We start from the raw sequence: 27426 nt of genomic DNA on the forward strand, positions 1-27426 counted from the left end.
GAACCACAGCTGCAGTTTGACATGCAGTGCTTTTTAAAAATTTGATTTAGTTGTCAACTGTCTAAAATTAAGAGTGTTTACATTAAAATAATTAAAATTTTAATTTTAATCCAGATAAAGTGGGGAGATCTGGCAACATTAGGCTCCCATTTTGGCTTGGTAACGAATCCGCTGGTGCTGGGTGTTGACTTTCCCTTTTAAACTGGGCATGTACCCTCCAGTTTACCATAGTCTGCACCACTCCCTATTGTACTTCCTGTTCCTCACATATCTACAGTCATTTATGTATGTAATCCTTGAAGGACAGTTTCAGGGTTTATGCCAGAAGGAATGACGTAGGGACAAAGACATGATCTATGCTGCAGTGTAGATTCAAATGTACCAATTAAGTCAATTTAGAACAAAGCATTGATTGAAATTATCTTGACTGATGGTTGCTATTATTGCTTAGCAAAACTCAAAATATAAAGGGACATATGAAGCAGTGCACCCTGAGTGTCACATCTTCTCATCAAAGATACATTTTTGCCAATTAGAATAGTTCAGGAGAGTGGAACACAGGAAGGATTTTGCCTGAGATTCTTATAAGCTGTGATCCCAGTTCCTGCGAAGAGGAAAGAGATAAACTCTGATACAGTCACGCCAAGGCTTCAGTCTATTTCACGGAAGCTCTGATGCTAGGACGACCTTTTAACATTTTACTGACCTGAAACAAAGGCACTTGGTCTTTACGACCCTTCCCCACCAATCACTGAATGTGGGGTACCTCCAGGTGGGGCCTCAGTCAAGAGATTTTTCTGAAGGTAATTCCCTGAGAGTAACTCAGCTGAGATCTGGCAGCTACCAGCACTCAGCCAGCTGGGGGAACATGTGTCTAGCCTGAAAGGGGGATCTGCAGGACACACCACAGTATCTACTATAGTCAACTTTTAGAGAGGACTTCCTTGGCTACTCTAACTAAATTTTAACACTCTCCCCACCGTGATACTTCACATTTTTCTTCACTCTTTTATGTTTTTCTTCTTAACACATCACTTCTAACATGCTATGTACTTTTCTTATTTATTTACAGCATCTCCTCTTCTAGGACATCAGCTCCTTGAGGGAACCAATTTCTACCTGTTTTACTCTCTGATATATGCCCAATGAGTGCAGCCTGGACTGCCTTGCACAGAGCAGAATGAATGAATGAGCCCTCTGACCCTGGAGCCCACAAAGCTTAGGTTTGGAGGGTTTCAGTCTTCAGAGAGCTTTTAAAGAACTGAGTGTGATGCCCACCTGAGAAGGAGCTCTCAGGTGGGTCATGCCTGGGGAGTCCAGCAATCAATACCTCTTTCTCCGTGTCAAAGTCAGGGGCACCGGAGAAAATTCTCTTGCTCTGAAGAAAAGTCGTATTCATGAAGGATGTATCACCAGTCCTTTCAATTTAAAGACAGATTGTATTCTGATGATCTCATAACCAAGAATGAAGAAGCTGATGAACTACATAGACAATTAGGAGTGATCATAAGTGGCTTCATGCTTTTAAATTGCTGAATGAGTGTTTAGTAATTTACTCCCCCCAAACAAAAAAGCAGCATTGACAATGAAGGCATATGAGGCCTGAATAATGCATTTTTAGTTACCATATCCTAGATTGACAGGGAGAAATATATTCATGGAAATCGGATCAGATCTTTCAATAATGCAGAGGCAGAGGCAAGAAATCTGAGGAGTTGGAGGGCACTGGCAGGTGTCTTCAACAGCTGTACAGCTAAAATCTGTAAGTTACATGTCATTTGCAAGTGTTAGATACTATTACATCTTGGACCAGTTCTTAATGGGGCCTCAACCTTACTTTCCAGATTTGTGACAGTCTGGGTAGAAGCACCCATATGTTCATGTTTTTTCCTTTGTGCACCACTCAAAATTTTAAATATTTTCTTTTCTTTTCTCCTTTTCCCCTCTTCCCTCCCAAGAGCCATGTAGTTCACATGTGAATATCCTGATTGGCATGAAAGAATGGAAACCACTTGAGGAATTTTCTTTCTCCTTTCTTAGATAAATAAACAACTTTTCTCAGTTGTTACATGTCATATTTTTTTAATTGTCAAAACATCTTAGAATTCACATCTGTACCCAAAGTTGAAAGTTACAAGCATTCCTAATAAAACCACCTGTTTAACTGAAATATTTTCTTCATTAAACAAAATTGACTTATTTTATCTCAGTAATTCCAAAACGTGCAGGACTTAATATCACATTTTATAATTTGCTTAGTCACCTATAATATTCATAGACGTTTCACGTTTTAAATGAAGAAGTTAGGAATACAATGAGTGGCAAATAGTTTTCAAGTCCTCTTACCAACTTCACAAATATAAGAAAACATTGATTTGATGTCCTTATGTTCAAATACCATCATTGTTTATTTTGAGACTATAACCAAACTACGTGGTTTACTTTAAATTTAGTGATTTCCCTTTCTCCATATAGTCTCTTTCTCCCTCTCTTTCATCTAAAAAGTAGTTTGAATTTTTTGAAGTATAAAAAGCAAAGAGAAGATGAGAGAGACCAATTACTAATACATGGCCAACTACTCTTAGCTCAATGGAGAAGTTTGAGTCTTTCAAAAGAATGGTTAGGGTAGCTAAGGGGAGTAGATGAGGCCCCTGAAAAAGTTAAGATGAGAGTAAGCTTTTTATGAATGATGAGTCAGGCTGAACAGAACCAAGCAACTTGGTAAGTAAGTTAATTTACTAATACCAGTCTTTAATATGATAACTCTGGTAACTTTCCATACTGTTCTACTATTAAGTCCACAATTAATTAGTACAGTTTATTTCTTGAAGATGTATTATTTGGTAGGTATAATGATCAAATGAGTTCTACTGGTCTATAGTAGAGTTTCCCCAAATGTCCAGTCCTGAGAGATGAAACAACAATTAAATGATTTCGAAGGTCCGGTAGGTTTAAGAAATGCTTCATACCAAACTGATTTCCCAGCTAATCCTACATCCCATAGCACAGAAGTGATCTGCAAGTCTCTATAGCTAATTTTAGGGGAGGTGAGTCAATATTTTGTTTGAATACTATGGAAAGAAAAAACACAAGGAAAAATAAGGAAGTAAATTTACGTAAAACCTTACTTTTTTTTTTTTCTTGAGACGGAGGCCGCCCAGGCCGGAGGGCAGTGGCGCAATCTCGCTTCACTGCAAGCTCCGCCTCCCGGGTTCACGCCATTCTCCTGCCTCAGCCTCCCGAGTAGCTGGGACTACAGGCGCCCACCACCTCGCCCGGCTAGTTTTTTGTATATTTAGTAGAGACGGGGTTTCACCATGTTCGCCAGGATGGGCTCGATCTCCTGACCTCGTGATCCGCCCGCTTCGGCCTCCCAAAGTGCTGGGATTACAGGCGTGAGCCGCCTATTTTAATTCTTTGTTGCCTTAAACTAAAAACATATCCCTCTTAAATAGCTTCCCATCTCTGCAGAGCAGCTCTTTTCCTCAGAACCCCATAACCAGACAAAACACCCAGGACATTCACATTTCCTGATGAGACCTTTAGCACACATTCTATTTCCAAACTGTGAAAATCAGCTACATTTTGATGACAAGTAGTTTAGTAAAACCAAGGAACCTTCTTTGTCAGTGAAGTGTGTGGTATTTGAGCACATGGGATGTGACAGTGTGTACTTTGGGTCATTAGAGTCACAGTTGTCTTCCGTTGAGGTGCCCTCTGATTCTCTTTCAGCTTCTCATCCTCAAGTCTCAGGTAGTTAGCCCTAGGAAGAGGACCCCAGGAAGGGAGAGGAGAGTGAGAAGTTGATTTCCAGATTACTTTCAATGCTCATTAGGTACCTCTTCTTTCTGAGAATGATTCTCTTCCAGTAAAACTCCATACTTACAGCTTTTCAAAAGACTCCGAACCTTTGAAACAGAACAGAAGCAGGAGTAGGGAAGATTTTCCCCATCTTTCCAGAATCACCAACATACAGAAGTAATAAAAGAAATGTATATAGCTTTTTCTTAGAAAAACATAAAACATTCAGGTCATGTGCTGTGTAAATTAAGAACAAGGAAATGAAAGATTTATTCAACAAGTAAAATAAATGTTTTTAAAAGAATTATCAGGCACATTTTATGTCCAGTTTGGGGCAAACAGTGAGAAGAAGAGTGGGAATGATAGTGAAGCAGAGGGAGGAAGAAGCTGTGTAAAGAGAAATGTGAAGTATAGATGGAGGAAGGAAAGGGAAAATGAGAGAGAAAAAAGGCAAAACAGTCCCTAGGGCAGAGAGAGGGCGGAATGTTTCCATAGGTTGTGAAGTATAAGTCACAAGCTTCAGCTCAGCAGGACCATGGATTCCAGGATGGTATTATTATCTATTTAATAACTCATTCGCTGGACACCCACCACATAGCAGGGCCTCTTCTGACTTGGGGAATATGGTATCAAACCAAACAAAGCACCTCTTTTTTTTAACTTACAGTTGATAAACAAGAAAATATGTGTTAGACATATTCTATTAAGGTAAAAACAAAGCAAGAGAAATTTAGTGACTGAAAACAGTGTTTTAGATTATGTGGTCAGGATGGTCTGTGAAGAGATGAAATTTAAGCTGAGATGTAAATGGAAGGAAGAATCTGACTTTGTGACAATATGACAATCATTCCAGGCCAAAGAAACAGGTACAAAGTCCTCAAAGCAAGAAGGGGTTTACAAAGTTGGAGGAAAAGACCAAAGGTGAGTGTGGCTGAGGTATGAGGAAAAAAAAAAGAGACATAATACAATGTAAAAGAGTGATTTTTAGGGCAGTGAAACTACTCTGTTTCACTATGATGTTGGATACATGTTATCATAAATTTGTCCAAACTTGCAGAATGTACAACACAAAAGTGAACCCTAATGTAAACTGTGACCCTGGGCAATAACAATGCATTAATGCAGGTTCATCATTCTGGTGAGGGATGTTGATAATTAGAAGGTTATGCATGTGTAGAGGCAGGCGCTATTTAAGAATTCTCTGTATCTTACACTCAATGTTGCCGTGAGCCTAAAACTAGTCTAAAAAATAAAATCTATTAATAGTAAATAAAGTCAGAGTGGTAGGCAAGAGCTAGATTGTGAAACACTGTAAGGAGACTGTTAGTAGGCTATTGTAACAATCCAGTGACTCGGACTGGTGTACTGGCAGTCAGAATAATGTGCTTTGGAAAAGAATCAATTAATTCACTAATGGGCTGGATATTACAAATAAGAGAGAGAGAAGAATCAGAGTTGTTTTGTGGAATTTGAGATTGAGGAGTAGGTGGCCGATGATGCCGTGTACTGAGCTGAGGAAACACAGGGGATGTGGAGGTTTTCTGTTGTTGGTTTCAGTTGCAGGTAGTGTTGTGGGGCTGGAGAATCAGAAGATCTCTTTGGACATGTGAAGTCTACGGAGCCTATTAGACATCCAGGTGATGTTGAGTAGGAAGCTGGATATACAGCTCTAGAGCTCTTACTAAAATTCTTAATTTTTGCAATTTCTTTTTCTACAGATTTTCTGTACTCAGATACTTTAACATGAGGAAAGTAAACAGGAATAATGGTGAGAAAGAGTCTCTGCACTATCACATCAGTAATCAAAACAATACTAGCCATAAGATCTAGATAAAATCAAACTCAGGATCAAAGCAAACACTGAGTCATGAGGTCCATTGTTTCAGCAGAAAGGAAGCACATTCTCCACATGGAAACTTGGGAGGTTAATACCCTAGAAATCTGTAAATACCAAACTGGTCAAGTAAAAGAAAATAGGAAAAGGGATTACCTTAATTTGGATAAATTAACTTGGTGGGAAATACTCTTATCAGAGATGAATATTTTCTGCAAGGCTTAAGGATTTGGAACACTAATTAAAAGTTACAAAATACATAGATTTCAAACGTATTTGTTATTTTGCTTATGTTGATGTATAAAGCTGATGTCAGTTTCTAGTTATTTTATTAATATAAAATATTACTCATAAGATATCTCACATCAATAAGACCTGATCTCAATTGTGTGTGTGATTTATAGGCACAGGCTGAGCTCAGTGCACAATGTCTAAGTTAAGAGAGAATATTCTTTGATTAGTCATATTGTTTTAGCAGTTGAAATAAAATATAAGGAAATATTAACATGACAATAGCAGGCCAAATAGATCTATTTTTATATTTATAGATGAAACACTGCTCCATAAGATTATATTTGAAATAATTTGTCAATACTTATTTAAAAATTTCAAAGAATCCTCCATGCCCTAACACTCCCTCTTCATCAAGAAGCTTCACAATTAGGAGGAACGGAATGTCTGGCAAACTTAATGCATTGTATTAAAGTCTATAAAAAACAAAACAAAAAAGGGACCGGGCATGGTGGCTCACACTTTAATCCCAGCACTTTGGGAGGACAAGGCGGGCAGATCACGAGGTCAAAAGTTCGAAACCAGCCTGGCCAACACAGTGAAACACCATCTCTACTAAAAATACAAAAATTAGCTGGGTGTGGTGGCGTGCACCTGTAATCCCAGCAACTCGGGAGACTGAGGCAGGAGAATCGCTTGAACCCGGGAGGCGGAAGTTGCAGTGAGCCGAGATCCAAGATCGCGCCACTGCACTCCAGCCTGGGTGACAGAGCTAGACTCTGTCTCAAAAAAAACCACAAAAAACAGAAAACAAAAAACAAAAAAACAAAACAAACAAAAACAGGGCCGGGATTGGTGGCTCAGGCCTGTAATCCCAGCACTTTGGGAGGCTGAGGCGGGCGGATCGAGACCAGACTGACCAACATGGAGAAACCCCGTCTCTACTAAAAATATAAAATTAGCCAATTGTGGTGGCACATGCCTGTAATCCCAGCTGCTCAGGATACTAAGGCAGGAGAATCGTTTGAACCCGGGAGTCAGAGGTGGTGAGCGGCGATCGCACCATTGCACTCCAGCCTGGGCAACAAGAGTGAAACTCCACCTTAAAAAAAAAAAAAAAAAAAAAAAAAAAAAGCAGGCAATTTTTGGCCACCTACATGCATATAGTCAAAAATAATTACCTTAAATGGAGGGCGAAATTTATTTCTAAGTATTTAAAATAAGCTTAACTTTAAGAGTTGAGATTAAAAGTAACGAATTCAAAAATTAATTTTGTTGCCTTTAAATAAGGATTATACACTCATGTGACTTTCTCACAAGTACAGAAATTGTGTGTGTGTGCGTGTGTTCATAATCCCTTGAAAATTTCTTTCATGTAAGAAACACACACACACACACACACACATACACACAGTATTTCCAGAATTCCAGATTTTAAAAATGCAGTATTTCAGATTAAAACCCAGTCTTGAAACGTATGTGTGCATATTCCGGCAAATTTCCCGTATGTATTTTGTATGTACATATGTTTTTGAATATCTATAATATATAAGACAGGAATGAATGAGGCTGGAAGCTGGGGTGATGGTAGGGAGAGTGTGCCTCTCACAGAACCTTAGGCTGTACTTATTTCTCTTCTACAATGTTTTCACTTTCCTTTCCACATTAGGCCATATGGGTTAGGGTGTTAGCACTAACTTGCAACAATATATCTCATAAATAACAATACACTCAATCTTTGGACTCTTGGCTTCTCCAAGAAATAGATTATATTTATATATTTTCCCAATGACTAAAGAAAATAAGGATTTTTCTAGATACAGTTCACCACTGTTCAAATCCCTTATATGAGAACTTTCTAGGTAGTCTTTAGGTTCTTTTCCAAGTATCTGTGACACCAACTACTTTTGAAGAGTGCTAAAATGTTACTTTGCTATTGTTTTACCAGGCAAAAAATGAAGTAAAAAAATCATATTTGCCATTAATTTATCTTTACTTAACACTAGAAAATGAGCCAAAATGTAATTCATAATGAGAATTTCAGCTAAAGCAGAATGATTGTACTTAGTATAAAACTAAGGTGACAAAAATTTGGTATCATTTTCCTCATACAAGTAATTACTTGTTTCAATCATTGATTTACACAAATAACTTACAAATATATTTCATTAAGAAGATATCAAATTATACCAAAGTATACTGAGTAAAAATCAATTTCGGATTTAAGGACGTTCAGAGCACATGCTATTATCTCCTCTGCCTGCACCAAATCCATGTAAATAAGAGCAAATATAAAAGGCATAAAAGTGGAATATGATTGAATGTCATATTGAATGAATGAAAGGATACGTAGCAACATTGAAAAAACAGAAGAAGAATGGCATGTGCGATTTTTTTTTTTTTTAATACAAATGTGGGTTTTCTACACTAACAACCAATTCTCAGAAACCAACTGGTTGTCCAACAATTCAATTTAATCCTGATATTAATTACCTGAAGTTAGCACAGATCCTGCAGGTTAAGGCTCGTTCACTTTAGACACTTAAACTGCAAATGGTGCCCCAGGTACTCACTTCTACCAAGCCAACTACCAATTTGAGCATACCAACCCTCTTCTCAGATGTCATGATTCACTAGAATAACTTGGAGAATTCAGGAAAATACTTGGCTTACGTTTACTGGTTTATTAAAAAGGATATAATTCACAAATAGCCAACTGGAAAAGACGCATAGGGCAAGGCATGGGAAGGGCGACGGCACAGTTTCCATACCCTTCAGGGGTATACCAACCCACCCAGCACTTCAGTGTGTTCGCCAACACAGAAACTCAGGGAATCTTGGTCGAGTTTCTTTATAAACCGATCTCCAGTCCCATCCCACTTCCTGGAGGTCAGGGAATGGGGCTGAAAGTTCCCATCCTCCAATCATGTTTTTAGTATTTCTGGTGACCAGTTCTTATCCTGAAGCCATAGCAGGCTCCACCCTGACTCACCTCACTAGCATAAGTTCATGTGTGGTGGAGTAACAAAAGGCGTCCTATCACTCAGGACATTCCAATGGCTTTAGTACTTCTGTGCCAGGAACTGAGGACAAAGATCAAATATAGTTTATTTTATTCTATTTATTTATTTATTTTAAGACAGAGTCTTGCTCTGGTGCCCAAGAGGAGTGCACTGGCATGATCTCTGCTCACTGCAGCTTCCACCTCATGGGTTCAAGTGATTCTCCTGCCTCAGCCTCCCAGGTAGCTGGGATTACAGGTACCTGCCTCCATGCCTGGCTCCATGTTGGCCAGGTTGGTTTCAAACTCCTGACCTCAAATGATCCACCCACTTCAGCCTCCCAAAGTGCTGAGATTACAGGCATGTACCACCATGCCTGGCCAGATATATTTTTATTATCTCACAAATGGCTATATGATATTTATGAAACATACCTAAAATAAAATAGCATTGAAAATAATGGTTAAATATATATCAGGAAAATGCTAATAAAATGAAAACAATTGTGGCATTAATGAATATTAATGAGTATCAGATAAGATAGACTTTAAAGTAAAAAGCTCAAAGAGATATTTACTATTAATATAAAAGACAGTCCACCAAGAGATAGACTCAGAGGTCCACCAAGAGGGTAGATCTCAGAGACTTTAAATGCCCGGCAACACAGTCTAAAAATACATAAAGCAAAAGCTAAGAAAATGATATATCTACCATAATTCAGTTAGCCTTTAATATACCTTTCTCAGAAATCAACAGAAAAAAATAGACAATCATAAAATACAGAGGATTTGAGTAACACAATAAAAAATTTATCTATATAGATGTATACCTCAGCCCAGGTAAAATAGATAGCATTTTAAAACACACATGGAATATTCACAGGTATCGTCCATTACTCAGATACAGAGAAAGTCTTAGTAAATTTTTTAAAAATTAATATGATGCAGCTCATGTTCACCTAGCATAATACAATGTTATTTCTAAAATAAAGTAAATATTTATACCTGAGAAATTTTCAAAACTTTTATTGCATCATTGGTTTGTAAAAAACAAAATTAGAAAGCAACACAATAAACAAATAAATAAATGGCGCCCCTATTCAAAATCTATGTTTGAAAACTAAAGTAAAAAGTAGAACTCTGCCTTAACATCAATCAATCCCCATTCTCTGTTTCTCAGGTAACTACTATTACTGTTATAGTATCTATCATTCCAGATTTATTCCCTATATGCTTACATGTTTTGATTGATTGATTGATAGGTAGATTACAGATAGAATCTAGACCCATAGCTCATTGCTTTGTGACTATGGTGTAGATACAGTCATATTACAGATTAGTTTGTGCCGTATATATTATTCTACAGCTCTCTTTACACTTAGCAGTTCTCTCTATGTCAGGATGCCATTATCTCATTGTTTTTAAATGTTGAATAATATAGTATGCTTGGACTATGTTTAATTTAGCCACGACCCCATTGATGAAAATTTAGGTTGTGAAAAAAATGGTTCAGTTTTACAATCTTTTATGCATCCATTAAAAGGTCTTAAAGTGTCTCTCCAGAGAGATATCTGAGCAGTTTCCCAGTCTAAAAATCTGAAAATTAAATTGCTAGGTTGAAGTGTGTATTCATTTTTAATTCACATAGATGAATTACCAAAACGTCTTTCAAAATCACTCTCCTAGTTTACACATCCAACCAAGTATACGAAAGTACTGAGTATTATCAGCCTTTTAAATGTTTTTGTCAAATTGAACTTTGTTTTAAATTACAGCTTTAAATTACACATGACTGAGCATATTTTATTAGTTCATTAGCCATTTTCATTTTTTCTTCTATGAATTGCCTATTTCTAACTTTTTTCCCATTTTTTTGTTTGGTTATCTTTTTATTAATTTATAACAGTTCTTCACATATTCTGGATATTAAATCGTTGTATTATACATTACTATATTTTCTTTCAACTTTGTCTTGCTTTTAATTTTGGCATCTTTCTTTATACTAGTGTTTTTTAAATTTTGATATTAAAAGTTACATAATTTAAAAAGATTTTGCAAAGCCTTCACTAATATTCCCAAACACTTTCTCAGCAGTCAGTAAAACAATCAAAATAAGTTTGTTCATGTTTTAAGAGAACAAAATCACGTGTTTTCTAAAAGATATGAAGACATTTAAATTGTTTTAATTTTAATAACTATAGTTGAATTTGTATATGTTAATTCAAAAATGTTTCGAGATAAGGAGGCATCATTAATATCTTGAAAAGACAGGGACAGTTACTTGACATTTGGAAAAAATTCTGTTTAGATCCTCACCTTATACTATATACAAAAACAAAATCAGACAATTAAGAAATTTAAAAAGGTACCAAACCATAAAAAAATGTACAAGATACGTGAATATCTGATCTTTGAATAGGGTAGGATTTTCTGAGATTAAAAACTCTGGAACAAATTATTATTTTTAATTTTTTTTCATTTTAATGTTTTTGGAGTACAGGTGGTTTTTGGTTACCTGGGTAAGTTCTTGAGTGGTATTTCTGAGATTTTAGTGCACCTGTCACCCAAGCAGTCTGCACTGTACCCAATATATAGTCTTTTATCCCTCACCCTCCTCCCAGCTTTCCTCCCTAAGTTCCCCAAGTCCATTATATCACTCTTATGCCTTTTCATCCTCGTAACTTATCTCCCACTTACAAGTAAGAACATATATTTGATTTTTCCATTCCTGAGTTACTCCACTTAGAAAAATGACCTCCAGCTCCATCCAAGTTGCTACAAAGACATTGTTTCATTCCTTTTTATGGCTGAGTAGTATACCATGGTGTAGATATAATACATTTTTTTAATCCACTCATTGGTTAATGGGTACTTAGATTGGTTCCATATCTTTGCAATTGTGAATTGTGCTGCTATAAACATGTGTGTGCCTATGTCTTTTTCACATAATGACTTCTTTTCCTTTGGGTAGATACCCAGTAGGCGAATTGCTGGAGCAAATGGTAGTTCTACTTTTAGTTCCTTAAGGAATCCCCAAACTGTTTTCCATGGTGATTGTACTAATTTACATTCCCACCAGCAGTGTAGAAGTGTTCCCTTCTCACCACATCAATGACAATGTCTCTTGGTTTTTGACTGCTTAATTATGGCCATTCTTGCAGGAGTCAGGTGGTATTTCATTGTGATTTTAATTTACATTTCCCTGATGGTCAGTGATATTAAGCATTTTTTCATGTTTTTTGGCTATGTGTATATCTTCTTTTGAGAAATGTCTTGTATCCTTTGCCCACTTTTTGACGGGTTTATTTTTTTTTTTCTTGCTGAAAGGAACAATTTTTTTTAAAAGACATTGATTTGACTTCTAAATGAGTCAAAAACAAAATTTTTATTTTACTTTATTTGAGTCTAAATGATTCTAAAAACTAAACATTTTAATAAATGTGATACACAAGACTCACATTTTAGCTTTAAAAAATTCCCATGGAAACTTATGAGAAAATACCAAGATACCCAAGGGATAACTGAGCAAAGCACTTATACAACTCATAAAAGAAGAAACACAGATAATAAAAGATTTCAAATTTGCAGTCATCAAAGAAATCAAATTAAAACTGCATAAAATATTTAGCAAAAAAAAAAAAATTCAGCAACTTTTATTGGATTTAGTTTAAAAATGAGCCAGTTCTGCTGAGAATAAAAATTAGAGTTAAGGTTAAGCTTAAAAGAATATGCCCCTTCTCTTCTAATATAACTGGCATGTATCAAGAATATTAAAATGCTCAGACTTCAGCATTTGGCCTGGGAGTTTTTATTCTAATAATAAATTCTAAGGAGAGAATCCAAAATGCAGATAAAAATATAAGCCCAAAGATTTTTTTAATAACATTAATAAAAGCTAAAAAAGGCAAAAAGAAATAATCTAATGATTCAATATTATAACTTCATGCTATAAGTATTTATTGCTCACCTACAATGTGCCAGGCCTGCTAAAGGGTTAGAGAGTTAGTGCACAATAAGACAGATAAGGAGCTCATGATCCAGAGGGGCCAGAGTAAACAGTAAATGAATAGCTATCTCCTAGAGCTTCCCAGTGGCCTGCCTCTGCAGATCTGGGGCAAAGTCCTACAGACAGAGGAAATGGCAGTGCAAAGGTCCTGAGCTCCAGGAAGGAACTGGATTTTCAAGACTTTGCAAAGAAAAAAAGAAGAAGAAGAAAAAGAAGACAGGCATAAAAGCCCATATTGCTGAGCTGCCGGACATAGTATTAAGGCAATTCCACAATAAGAAAATAATTAAACAATACATGCATGCTGTAAAACGCTGCTTAGTATAAGTGATATAAATTTGCATAAGTGTTTGGTAATATGAGAAATGCTTGTAATATCATGTCATATAAAAAAGCAGGAACAAAACTTTATGTATTATACTGTCACGGCTATGGAAAAATTGCACAGAAGACTCACTGGAAAGAAAACTGCAGTGTTAAGAATAATTGTTCCTAAGAGAGCAGAGCAGGACTTTTTTCTCTCTTTTTTGACAGTATTTTATTATTTTCAAATTCTCTATAAAGAGAACATATTAATTTAATAAGCCAGGAATGTCTAAAACTGGGGAATAAAGAAAACATACCCAGTGAATATTTCACTCAACTTACCAAAAAATCAACTTAAAGCTACACATCTCAGCATTCCTTCACGTAGGCTGCAGAGATTTTTCATTACCTTGTGCTAGCAGGGCATGGTTTTAATGCTTCTAATGCATGCCTTTTATTTGACTGTCCTGTTGATACATTTTACTGAAGTCACATTTACAGAAGCCCCTGAACAAGACACTTAAGCTGCCTTCACACCACTGTCTCTTCTGTCACTTTCAGCCATCCCATTTCCACCCCCACTAAATTTAATACGCTGAAATATGAGAGAATTTGAGTGCTAGCTTTGCTCAGATGATGGAGGATCTTGACAGCAACTCCATCCCCTTGTAGAAACTCTCAGTCAGCATGAAACCTACTTAGTATAATAAACACCGCAGCATGAACTATTTTTGCAGGTGAGTTGTCTTGTGGGCAGCCCACCCATAAATTAAGAGGACAGGCTAGAACAAGAAAAGTGGCTCCAACAAGAAGAGGGGGAAATAGAGTTTAGCCTCGAACCCCCCACAGACTGAAGGTCACAGGCCTGCTGAGACTGACAATTCATTATAATTTATTAGTGAGAGCATTCTTCCTTAAACAGCAGGAGCATTAGAACCTGACACACTACTTTTAAAAACTTAATAGAAACTGAAAAGGTTTTCAGAGGACATGAGATATATGGAACACCAGAAAGGAAGGCAAAGTTTATGGCTTGTCAACCAAACTTGGATTTTCTTATAAGCAAAAGGACTTTCCAAATGTTATTGGCATCTTAGTGGGTGCCATAATAGCGAAATTATAAACTCCTGGCATCCCCCCTCTAACTTATAGTTGGTGTTCAGAGTTTCTAGAGTTATCTATAAAATATTGTGCAAGAATTAATAACTCATGTCATTAATATAACTAAGTCCTAATCTATTTTAAATCCCATTTTGAACAAATTTTACCATATTTGATTTTAACATTGCAGCTATCCAATGAGTCTTCAAAAGGACATTTTTAAAAGTGTATCCCATGTAATATTAATTTGTGCATGGCATTCTTCAGAAAAAAATTTAAAGATTCAGCTGTCAAATAAGTTTAGGGAACTCCGATATCCCCTGGATTCTCAATGTGCATTGCCGTATTAAAGGTTTTGAGAAACCTGGAAGTAAAGAAAACTATTTGAGCCATATCTAACTTTTGAATATTTTTGCACAAGGTATCTTTTAACACAAATGCCCCTGAGACGTTTGAAATAAGCTGTCTTATAACAATTTTGCTTGCCTCTCAGAATTATAATGAAGATAAAAAAATTCTCAACTACGATTGGCTCAAACATCAGGTGCTGATAAGAAAATTGGTGCACTGTTATTTGGTGGCATTTATTTTTATTTCCCTTCCAGAGATCCTACAATCTTAGAGAGATCCTAGTTTTAAATGTGATTGGGATCTCAATGTATTAAATTAAATGTGATTGGGCTGGAGGGGGATTGAGTGGTTCACCCAGCAGTCCTCCTTTTGCTTGACACTGTCTCTCCTCTTTCCCTTTCATAATGTCACATGATATAAAAGGCTGTCTAACCTAATACAGCAGACACTATGATATCCAACATGTGTTTTCTTGCATAGGGTACACTTGGTATCTAATTAATGAGAGGAGCAACCAAATTATGATTTCATTTCTGAATTCTAAAGTTCCTAAAAAATGTACACTTCGATGTGAACATAGTACAATATTTAATATCAGGAAAGACAATTTCTTATGTTTATGTTCATTCTACTGGCTGATTTCAACCTGATTCAACTCAATTTATATTTGAACTTTCACCAGGTTTGACCTAGGATTCCTCGATCTTCCTGAATTGAAATGGAAAGTTAGTTACAGTGATACAGAGAAGAAGCAGAAATCTACTACAAGAATGAGCATTATCCATAAAATAAGAAAAGTTAGTTTGTGAGTCAAGCCCACCTTTAATGTATTTTGACAAAACGATCTTAATATGTGGATATAGTATGCTGTCTAAAAGTGTTAAGAATCATATAGCAATATTAAATGGAATGGAGGAAAACAAGTGAAAGCTTTCAAATGTACCATTATTATTCTAATTACTAAAGCTGGATGGAATAGCTGCATTGTTTTCTACAGTTTGCTGCTTGTTGTCCTTTCTAAGTTCAGCATATCATTATAGTTCCTAAAATGTTTACCTTCTTGAAGTGCTTAATAGTCCCAAGGACTTTCAGTTAAAATGTACATGCTAAACCATCTGTAATAGAGGGAAAATAATATTAGAATTTTTTCAAAAATGTAATGCACTTTTTTCTGATAACAAAGGAAGAAGAAAACTACATTTTTTAAATCTGCAAACATTTGACAAAGGCTCACTTACCGAGGGAGACAGTGAATGAAAAGCCCAAAAAAGGCTGACTAATGACTCAATGTTATGCATAGTAGGAGTGACATGCTTGGCCTAGCTGCTCCTCTACAACCTGACTGAGTGCATCACCAGTGTGACCACCTGGAGGAGGAGGACCTCAAGCCAGACAAATAACAATGACCATGGATGAACAAGAGAAATTGATGAAGACTCTGTTATAGGATAACTTACTGACAGGAGGTGATGTCTAGATCTCAGAGGGTGAAAAAGAAAAAGAGGCAAGGTAAGAGAAGTGGTACAGAAAAAGAAGAGGCAATGTAAGAGAAGTGGTACAGTATGGGCTCTGGCATGGAACTGCCAGAGTTCAGAGCCTGACTCGGCTGCCTCTAATATTAAATTAATCAGGACATTAATAGGAATTATCCAACAGGATTACAGTGATTGGATGAGGCCATGTTTGTAAGCAGAGAATAGAGCTAAGCACATGGTTGGTACTTAATAAGTATTCCTTATTATTAAAATAACACATTCTTTCTTTACATATCCTATGGAAAGGGATGCACACTCTGCTATGTACCTGCATAGGACAAAACTAGGACCAATAAACGAAGTTACAAAGAGACAGACTTAAATCCAAGAGAAGAAAATAATGAATAAAGTTTGAAAGTTAATTTGGGAATTAGGAGTCGAAGGAGTCCTTTCTGTTTCCAGCTTCAGTTTATGTTGTCTGCCTATGGCATACTCCGTTGCCTCAAGCAGTGTGATGGCATTCCAGCAGAGGATGGGCACTTACACTGACAGTTGTAAAGGAGATTTCTCCATTAGGTGATAGATTAGTGCTGTGCCCTACTCTAAGGTTTTAAGACTTATCAACATCTCCGCCTATCTATACCACAAAACACCTCTAATAGATAGATAAATGCTAATTTCTCATAAGGGAAAGAAAGCACAAAAGATGTATTATCGGTGTGAAGGTTTGGTCTGACTGCTCCAACAAATGCCATGCACTCACACTAGGACTCAAATAAGAAATAAATTTGTTTTGTTGTGTTGTACTTTGTTTTTCAGAAATCAATCCAGTGTAAGCATTAGAACTGCTTTGCTTGTTCCTCCTCACCTGTGGCTCTGTTGTCCACGATACACTTCCCTCACATGATCCAGTACTGTCACTGGATCTCCTACACAACTTGGAAACAAGACTTGTAACAAGATCTTTCAAGAGCACACACTTTTAATAGTGCCAAAATACTAGTCATTCTGCAGAGGCATTACCCTAGAAGGCCATTATCCTATGTCTCTCCCCTGCATCGATATTTCTATCTATTTTTGAGGACTCAGAGATAGACGTAGGATAATCAAGATCATGGGGTAAAAAAAAAAAAATAGTAAAGTTAGAAGAGAATGAATGGTTAGTCCACAAAACATGGAATTTGGATCAGGATTGGAAACTGAGGCTTCAGAATCCCTCTGCAGTCAGGGGAGTCCTCTGAAAACCCCCAAAGCTGCTTGGAATCTCTCATCAGCATCATTGTGGAGACACCTTATTACCCATGATGTGAGTTTCCAGAAGCACCAGACTTCACCAAAAGACTCTAATGAATAAAACTCTCCAGGCAGCTGTAACCAGCTGCCCACTAGACATAAAATAAGACATGTGGCAGCTGGGAAGACTGAGTAGCCAAAATAATGCATTTGACTTTCATTGCAAGAGGTACCTCTCCATCAAAAGGGATTATGCAATAGGGGCCCATATCATGCTCACAGCCAAGGCAAAGCCTAATATGGAAGTCCCACTTGTCTATAAACTATTGCATAGGTTTCCCAGGTTCTTCTCAGAACACCCAGGATGTCATATAAATAAGATTCTACAGTAATCTGTATTGACTGTCCTTGAAATCCCAGCTTGAAGTGTTACACACATTCTGGCAAAGGATGCAAAGGAAAGCAGGTGTGTTCTCAGTTTAAAAGCAGGCCAGTGGCCTGGATAGTTATTACTTGGGATTAAGTTTAACTACACTACCTCTTTTTCATTCTGATACCCTTGAATATTTACTATTTTGTATTGTTTCAACCAAACGATACTACCTTCAACCCATATTCTTATTTTATTTTATTTTACTAGAAATAGGTTCTCACTCTGTCACTCAGGCAATCATAGCTCACTGCAGCCTCAAACTCCTGGCCTTAAATGATCCTCTTGCCTCAGCCTTCCAAGTCTCTGGGATTATAGATACAAACCACCACGCTCAGCTCTCAGTCCATATTTTTAAAACAAAGCTCAAGAAAATAACTAAGGCATTCTCTAAATTTGCTTAATATCTGGGATAGCCTAAATCCACCTTTGGAAACTATTAATAAATCATCAGTTTCATATAAGATTGCCCTTGATCTTCACAGGGCCAGGAATCTGATGTAATGTAAGTTTATCACTTAATTTGACACAGATATAAAACGGAAGACCAATGTCGATGCAATTTAATGCAAGTGTTACTAGTATTAGTCAATATGATTTGGATCTTTTTTTATTACCTTAAGAAATGACAGGGAAAAAAATCATGTATTTAACTGTTTCTTACAGAAAAAAATCATATTAGAAAAAGCTAAAGCCATTTTTTTTGTAGTTTCCCATTGAGACTAGACATCCTTAAAACTTTGCCCTAGTATCTTTTTAAGAGAAAAGGGTTGAGAGATTTTGGATAATTAGACATTTCATAGAGAACAAACACAAAATTCCAGACAATTTTTTGAATATATTGTTCTTAGTTCACGTAAGGCGGGATTTTTACCATATAAAAATGAGACCCCTAGACATTGAATTTGCTAAAATATACAAAGTCACTATTAACAGCCTTAAAATAAAATCTTTTAAAGACTAGGAACAGAAGTTGCTGCTCACCTCTCATCAACATCAGCTACTTTTACTGTCATCTAGCATTTCTAGATGATGTTTCTCATAGTGTCACCTCTAGTCATTCCTTTATCTCACATGGTTACAAAATGTTTTCTTCCAGATAAAAGATCAAGTTAGCCATCTAAAGACTAAAAATACCGAAAATTGATGAATTAATAACATTTTTGATACAAGCATGTAATTGTCTCTAATCTTTTTTAGTTTCCAATTAGGAAATAGCCTAGGGGAAAAGTATAAGTAACTTGAAAACATATCGTAGTATCTTTAGCAGTCGTAGTCAAGGCTCTTCTGCTTATGCTTGTTGGCTGATCACTATAAACATTGTCTACATGATGAAAATACTAACCCAAAGTTTGTAAATGTAACATTAAACACTATATTAAACCTCTTAAAAAAAAAAAGAAATACAAAATTATCGTGCAGCTTTTAAAATATGTGAAATAATGAACTGTTGCTTTCCAAGAAGTCACAAGTTGCATTTTGGAGCTGAGCTTGCAAATCTTCCCCAGGATGAAAAGTTGGTAGCTCTGATTTGTAGAGTATTCTTATTTGGCACATCTGTTGTAATGTGTCCTAACTTACACGATGGCAGTTGACAGCCATAGGCACCTGCTGCATAAATATAAAAACAACACAATGAAGGTAGGTGTACAAAACTTATAATTTTAGGATTATTAAAAGTTAAATACAGAAGGCAAACCTGTCAGACTTGTAGGGAGAACAAAAGATAATGCACTTATGACCTGGAGAACAAAAGGATTTCTTAAGACCCAAAATGTGCTAACCATAAAGGAAAAGACTGGTGAATTTGTCCAAGGAAAAATTAATAATAATTTTTTTACCAAAAGATGCCATAGAGTGGGAAAAAAATAAACAAGTTACAAACTTGGAGAAGGTTTTGCAATACACACAAACAGAAAAGAAAAAGATATATACTAGAAATACTACTTTAACCTCATACCAAAAATAATACACAAAACCATTCTCATATAAGTCAGTAAGGAATAGATAACCCAGTAGAAAATGAGAGTGTAAGTCATAAAGTGGCATCCACAGGTAAGAAAATCTAAATAACTAACAAATGTATTAAACATCTTAAAATATGTACAGCATCGTTAGTAATTAAAGTCACCATAGGATACCGTTTTACCCCCACAAACTTAGCGAAACTTTAAAAAAAAAAAAAAACTAAATTTTTGTAGAGCAAGGGGAACTCTCATTCACCACTGGCAGAAGATAAACATATGCAATTACTTTGAGAAAATGTTGGCATTATCTCATAAGGTTGAATTTTAAATAGCTGCTCAAAGTCACGCAGTCAAAATTCACCCTAAACAATATGACCTACTGTGGGGACCAATCTTTCAAAATGTTTCTTAAGAAGATATTTTGATGCTTTATTAACCACAACATCTGCTTATTTGAAGCTTATCAGTACATATTTGTGAATGTGTACAGTCAGCAGACAGTCCTGGATGTGCATATAGATTGCAGCCCCCAGGTTAAGAATCATCTTCTGTTGCAACCTCCATGAGAGCCAATCTTAGCAGTGGAGTTGTTTCCCTATTCACTTTGAAGGGAAGGTGAGGGAAAGGAGTGAGTGATCCCTCACTCACTAAAGGAATTTAATTTGGCCAAACAAAGTAACACTCTGTGCATTAGGTCAAATGAGAGCTGATGTCAGAAAAAAATTTAAGTAAACATTCCACAAACTTACATTATTTTGCCTGTTCCTTCTCTAGTTGATCTGTAAATACCCACAAGCTTTGCCATGTTGTATGAAACTTCCAGTAAGCCACATCTTCATTTGAGCTGCAAAAACCTTCTTGGTCAGATTGTCACACCCATTTAGTATTCATTTGTTCTATTAAATGCCAGCATATGTTGTATCTTGAGCATATATTGGTGACATTTTAGTTTTTTTAATTAAAAAATTTCTTACCCTAAAGCTTTCAGTGGAAATTTAGGCAGATAACAAGCATACAACTATAAATACGAAGTGTGGCGAGTGTCATGAAGGAAGCTACAGGTGCAATGAGGAAGCTACACTCAAGAACAGTCAGGTCCACTGGGGTGAAGTGGTCTCTGAGGACAAGCCCTGTAAGTGGAGAGCTAAAGGATGGAGCGGGGCCAGCCAGTTCAAGGAGGTTTCCAGAGAAAGAGCAGTTCTTCTTGATTTCCCAGGGGTCTTCTAAATAAACATTTCACGACACCACCCACAGTGCTTGCTGTGGAATTCCAATTTGGAACTTTTCTCTGACAGTGACACATTAGGAATGTAATGTTACCCTATCTCTTTTTACATCATCATAAAATCTATTATTTTCCTAATAAAAAATTAAGGACCAATTATTCTATTGTGCCAAACTGAAATCTCCCTTCCCCACAGATACACTTCTCTTTCTGACATTCTCTCAAAACTCTTCAACCACCCTCAACTCCTTCAGTCTCCTTTCTCAGTGCCCTCGGGTGCCAAGTCCCGTGGATCCCTTCTCTGGGATCTCTTCCATCCACTCTCATCATCATTGCTGCCACCCAGTGAACTCTCTCCCCAACTCCTGTCCTTGCCTCTAACAGACCACTGATCCCCAGTCTCTTCCCTGCTCCGATGATCAATGTGGTTTCCGCATCCATCTTTCTCAGTCACAGTCATCTCGGCATGTTCTCATTTCCCATGAGAGGCTCACACTTCCTCCGTTACTGCTCATCTGTCCTTCCTACAATGCAACTCTGTCCCCACACACGATCTCTTACTATCCATCCTTCAAGGTCAGGCTCAGATGCTTGCTCTGTTCAGACACTACAATCAGAAGGAATTTTGTTGTTGTTGTTGAAACCTCCAGGACCTTTTGTACCTTCCTTGAAATTTGTACTTTTTTTTGAGATAGCCTCACTCTGTCACCCAGGCTGGAGTGCAGTAGCACGATCTTGGCTCACTGCAACCTCTACTTCCCGGGTTTAAGGGATGTTCATGCCTCAGCCCCACCAAGTAGCTGAAATTACAGGTGCAGCCTGGCAAATTTTTGTATTTTTAGTAGAGACAGGGTTTCATCATGTTGGCCAGGCTGGTCTTGAACTCCTGGCCTCAAATGATCCACCCACCCTGGCCTCCCAAAGTGCTGGGATTACAGGTGTGAGCCACCGCGCCCAGTCCACAATTTGTACCTTTCTTGTGGCATTTATCACATGCTGCCTTAGAGCCTGCTTTATCTGTAATGAGTCCCATCAGCCCTAGCGGACTGTGGTTTTCCAGGGAGCAGAGATGGTGCCTTCACACTTCCCCCTCTCAGACCTGTTTCTGTGACTTTCTTGTTGGAGGAATATAAATACTTATTGACTCAATCAGGGATATAGGCTAAACTACTATTCTGTTTCTCAGATTCAAAATTTCAGTGATGAAAAAGGGAGCACCTTGAAATATAAAAATCACTTTCTATTTCTACATTTATACACACCTATGTATTATTTGATCTTAAATAATAGACAACTTGAAATTTTCTCTGATAAGATTTTGAAACTAAAGCTTGTCATGGTAATTATCTTTACCTATGAAAATGTACATATCACCTTTTACACAGAAAATATTCAATAAATGTTGCTAAGTTACGGTTTCTATGTATTAAATATTAATACTGTGTTTTTTCTAATGGCATAAAAATTCAAATTCTAGGCCGGGCGCGGTGGCTCAAGCCTGTAATCCCAGCACTTTGGGAGGCCGAGGCGGGTGGATCACGAGGTCAGGAGATCGAGACCATCCTGGCTAACATGGTGAAACCCCGTCTCTACTAAAAATACAAAAAACTAGCCGGGCGTGGTGGCGGGCGCCTGTAGTCCCAGCTACTCGGAGGCTGAGGCGGGAGAATGGCGTGAACCCGGGAGGCGGAGCTTGCAGTGAGCCGAGATGGCGCCACTGCACTCCAGCCTGGGCGACACGGCGAGACTCCGTCTCAAAAAAAAAAAAAAAAAAAAAAAAAAAAAAAAAAAAAAATTCAAATTCTAGAAACAGGTCAAACACAAAAAGTATAGGAAGGAAAATGAGTTAGGTATGATATAACCGATTTTACTTTTATTTCTTATACATTATTTTTAAAACGCTATCAGAAAACTGTCTAGATTTATCATCAGCATTTTCCACATTTATTACACACCAAAGAATCCTGGGTGCAGTAGGTTACTTTTTCAATTACCCATTAATTTCAGTTTATTAATAGGTTATCTCAAAGGTATATGAGTGAGCTATTAAATGTTGAAGTAAGGAACAAAAAAGCCAAAAACATACAGAAACAACGAAAAAAATACAGGCATTTGTGAGATGGTGAGAATGACAGTGGAATATATATAATATACATATTATATATACATGTATACATATTTTATATATATATATACACTTTTTTTTTTTTTTTTTTTAGTCTGGCTCTGTCTCCTAGGCTGGAGTGCAATGGCACAATCTCGGCTCACTGCAACCTCCGCCTCCTGGGTTCAAGCGATTCTCCTGCCTCGGCCTCCCAAGTAGCTGGGATTACAGGTACCTGCCACCAGACCCAGCTAATTTTTATATTTTTAGTAGAGATGGGGTTTCTCCATGTTGGCCAGGCTGGTCTCGAACTCCTCACCTCAGGTGATCCACCCGCCTCAGCATCCCAAAGTTCTGGGATTACAGGCGTGAGCCACCATGCCCAGTCGGAAATAATTTTTAAAAGAATAACAAATATGAAGAGACGTATGGGATATGTTAGCCCCTCATCCCATCGATAATTCTCTTCCACATCTTAGGCTCAATAGATAAACTATACACACTGGTTTCGTTTTTCTTTTTCTTTTCTTTTTGTCACCACCTTGACCCCAAACTCCAAGCCGTTATCAGATTAATCTTTTCAGAACTGATTTCAGACCTCATTAGCAATGACCAACCTATCCTACCTCAAAAAACAGCTCCTATCTGTGTGAGTGTTTATTCAGGGAAACTAAGCTGATGATATTGATGATGAAGGTGTTGCTACTTAGTCTCTCTTTTAGCACTGAATTTTCCTCCACTACAGTGAGCAAGAATCTCTGAAGCTAGCTCCCATTTTCTGCTACCCAGTGACTCCCCTCTGCCACAGATAGATCATGCTTTCATTGCCAGCATTTCTGAAGTACTCAGAGAGTATATGCAATGGTTCTATTAAAAATAAATAAATAAATAAATAAATAAGATGCTCTTTTCAACAATACATTAATCATAGAATCATTGCAGTCTGTGCATAGATTTCAAAAAGTAGGTCTATTCAGGGCAAGAGTAGGTCTCTCTGGGCCAAGAGATATTATAGTATTGATGATACAGAGGAGGCTAACCTCAAAATGCACCAACCCATGTTGTTTGGGGACTGTAATTTCTGATATTAGTTTATTAATGTTCCTATTCCTCACTAGACGGTGAATGAAAACAAGGTCTGTTTTTCTCACCAATAGCTATATATTCCCAGCATCTAACATATTGACATCTAGATAATATTCAACAAAAAAAATGCATCAGATGAATGAATGAATGAGAGAAGTCTTAAAAGTACAAATTGTCCTGAGAATATAAAGCTCTGACTTACAAACTGGATTCCTGATACCAGACCACCTTATCAGAGCTGAATTTGGTAGCAAGGAAAGGAGAATGCAAAAAGGCTTTAAGTAAATGCTAAGTAAAAGAAAGAATACAGAACATTGGCTCCAAGGAAACTAATGTCAAATTCAACAGATTTCAAAATGTAGTTGATAGTCAATTATGAATACCCATGAAATAAATATAATGCTGTGAATAAACTATTAAGATAATTTACTTAAAAAGAAAAAAAAACCCTAGTCACTGAGAACTATCATGGACTGTGTGTTAGTACATTTAGTTGAGCTTATAACTTACCCTACATAGAATATATATTGATTTTCCAAAAAAATTACTAAAGTCTTCTAGCTTTCTAAGTCTTTTTAATTTATCAGATAACTGTCTTCCTTTGTTTATCCTAAACTTCCTTATAACTGAGTTATTTCACAGCTTCTTAATATATTTCTCTTATTAAATGCTTTCTCCACTTTCAAGGAAGTCTACTAACAGCATTACTTCTATTTATGGCAAACTAATTTATTAAGATATGAATTTCTGTTTTGTTTTGTTTTGTTTTTTCTTTCATGTTTCCAAGGAAGTGATAAGATCTTTTGCAATCATCAAGAGAGAAATAATAGAGCAGCCTATCTTTGGGAGGCGTGGCTGGAGCAAGTCAACTATTGTATTCACTTTCCATGCTACAAACATATTACCATCAACTTCATGGCTTAAAACAACACACACTTATTATCTTACAGTTGCTGTATGTTGGAGTCCAAGCACTGCTTAACTGAGTTCTCTGCTCAGCATCTCACCAGGTGACAGTCAGGGAGTCGACTAGGCTGTGTTCTCATCTGGAGGCTCAACTTAGGCAGAATTCATTTCCAGATTCATTCAGATTGTTGGCAAAATTCATTTCCTTGTGCTTTGCGACCGAAGGTCCTGACTTCTTACTGGCTATTGACTGGAGGTTGTCCTTCGGTCCTTGATGTCATTCACTCTCTCATATAAATAACCATATTCATGAGCGTGATATCCAATTGTCATTGGTTAGAAATAAATAACAGGTTCCCTGTGTGTTCAATGGGAGGGGATTATACAAGGGCATCACTCATTGGTGGCCACCTGGGAGTACGTCTGCCACAATTACCTTTTTTCATCTGCTTGCCAAATCTTTAAGCTGAATATGCAAATTTCTCTGATGAGGAAATGCTCTTCATGGTCATTGATGAGTGATCATTATAGTGACTTGAAATTTTAATCCTAGAATCCTCAAGTTGTGATCAGAATTTCTAGCTCTTTCTCGCATTTCTTTTCATCTGCAGAAATAAGAAATCTTGTAAGTATGGGGAGAAATGACAAAGCCAGTTTGGTGAATAGACTAAGAACAGCAACCATGGCAGATGGGGATAGAGCCAATCTTTTACCAAATAGTGAGGATTATCACCTGCTGTATTCAGTAAGTAATTTATCACTAATGCAATTTTTTATTTTCAAATTACTCCTATCCTCTGTTTTAAACTTTCTTAGGTTATGGTTCTGTCTGTGAGTCTTCTTCCACAACTATTTCTCCTGAAGTCAAACAACAGTGAAAGACAATTATCATCTCCTCTCCCTCCTCATGGAACTTATCCAATTAGAAATAGTCCTTTGACTTCTATTAAACAAAGAGAAATTAGACAGTAGACTTAGAGCCCAAGAAGGAGAAAAATACTTTAAAATCCCGCCCAATTACCAGACTACCACCACTAGCTTCTTTAATTTTTTTTCTCTTTCTAATGCCAAAAAAGCTTTTACAAATTTCTCACTATTTTCATCCCATTGTTTAGATACTATTTGGACATGGTCTTACCCCATTATATTGCCCATTCTTGACTGAAATTTGGGCAATGGACAGGGAGGGTGAGAGAGGACATATTGAGTATAAATAAAAGTAGAAAAGGGAGACTATTTCAATAAATATCTTGAACTTGCTTCTAGCTATTTTAAACTTGCTCTAATCTAAAGTGTATTTTTTAAAATACTCAATTTAGAATCAAAATCTATTTTTTTTGAAAATGAATCCCATATGTTACAATTTACTTATACTTAACTTCTTAGGAACACTGTAAAGATTATTTGAGGTCAAGTCTTGCTTGAGTCTTTTTAAATGTGTTAACCTACTAGGCCATGGGTTAAAAGGAGGGTGAGAAAGAATTCTTTCTTTCTTAACATTGAATGCCACTATACCATCTACTCTGTACAGAACTATAATATTTTATTTTTCACAAAACCAAGTAAGTTGGTTTGCCAGCCAGAAGAATCATCAAGGCAATTTCAGTATTTCAACAAAACTGATTTAATTTAATAATATACTTTAAAACTAGTATAGAAATAGAATTAGGAAAACGTGTCACAGGAAGCTTCTCCATTAAACCCAGCACAAGAAGCACATTGTTTCAACATGACCCTTCCATGAAAGTCTCATGCTTAATCAGAATGTTCAAGGAACACACTTACTCTGCTCTCCTTCCTCTATCTCAAGGTCCTAAGTTAACTTCAGAGAAATCTGGTGATAATCAAGATTACGGGACCTGATTCTTGGGACCTCACCTCCAAAAGAAGTGCATGGCTATCAGACCCATCCTGTAGTGGGGGTAAGTTTGGTTTTTATCTCCATGGTACACTCTTTGCCTCCATTTTAAATGGGTGCTACAGAAATTAGTTTAAAAGGAGGAATCTTAGAAAAAAGAAGGGATGGCAAACCAGCTGCTGCCCTGATCCACACACTTCATTCTTAGGTTCCTGGCATCTTTACCAGCATCCGTAACTACAGTGTGAGGCAGAGTACACAAACCTCAGGAACATAAATCTATTGATAGCAAATGTTCTGAAAGCAAATGGGAGGCGATCTCTCTGGAGTATAATCCACCGTAAATGAACTTAGTTCTTCTTCTGGTAATTAGTTTTACAATTTTTCAAGCCAAAATATGCCCCAATGCAAGAATTACAGTCCCTTCAAGTTCTCCTTTACTCTCACCTCTTTTCAGATACCCACCATGGGCTTAACAAAGATAACTGTAGGATACCAAATACCTGTTCTG

The sequence above is a fragment of the Theropithecus gelada genome, chromosome 4 (assembly GCF_003255815.1).
Source record: "Theropithecus gelada isolate Dixy chromosome 4, Tgel_1.0, whole genome shotgun sequence".
Lineage (NCBI taxonomy): Eukaryota > Metazoa > Chordata > Mammalia > Primates > Cercopithecidae > Theropithecus > Theropithecus gelada.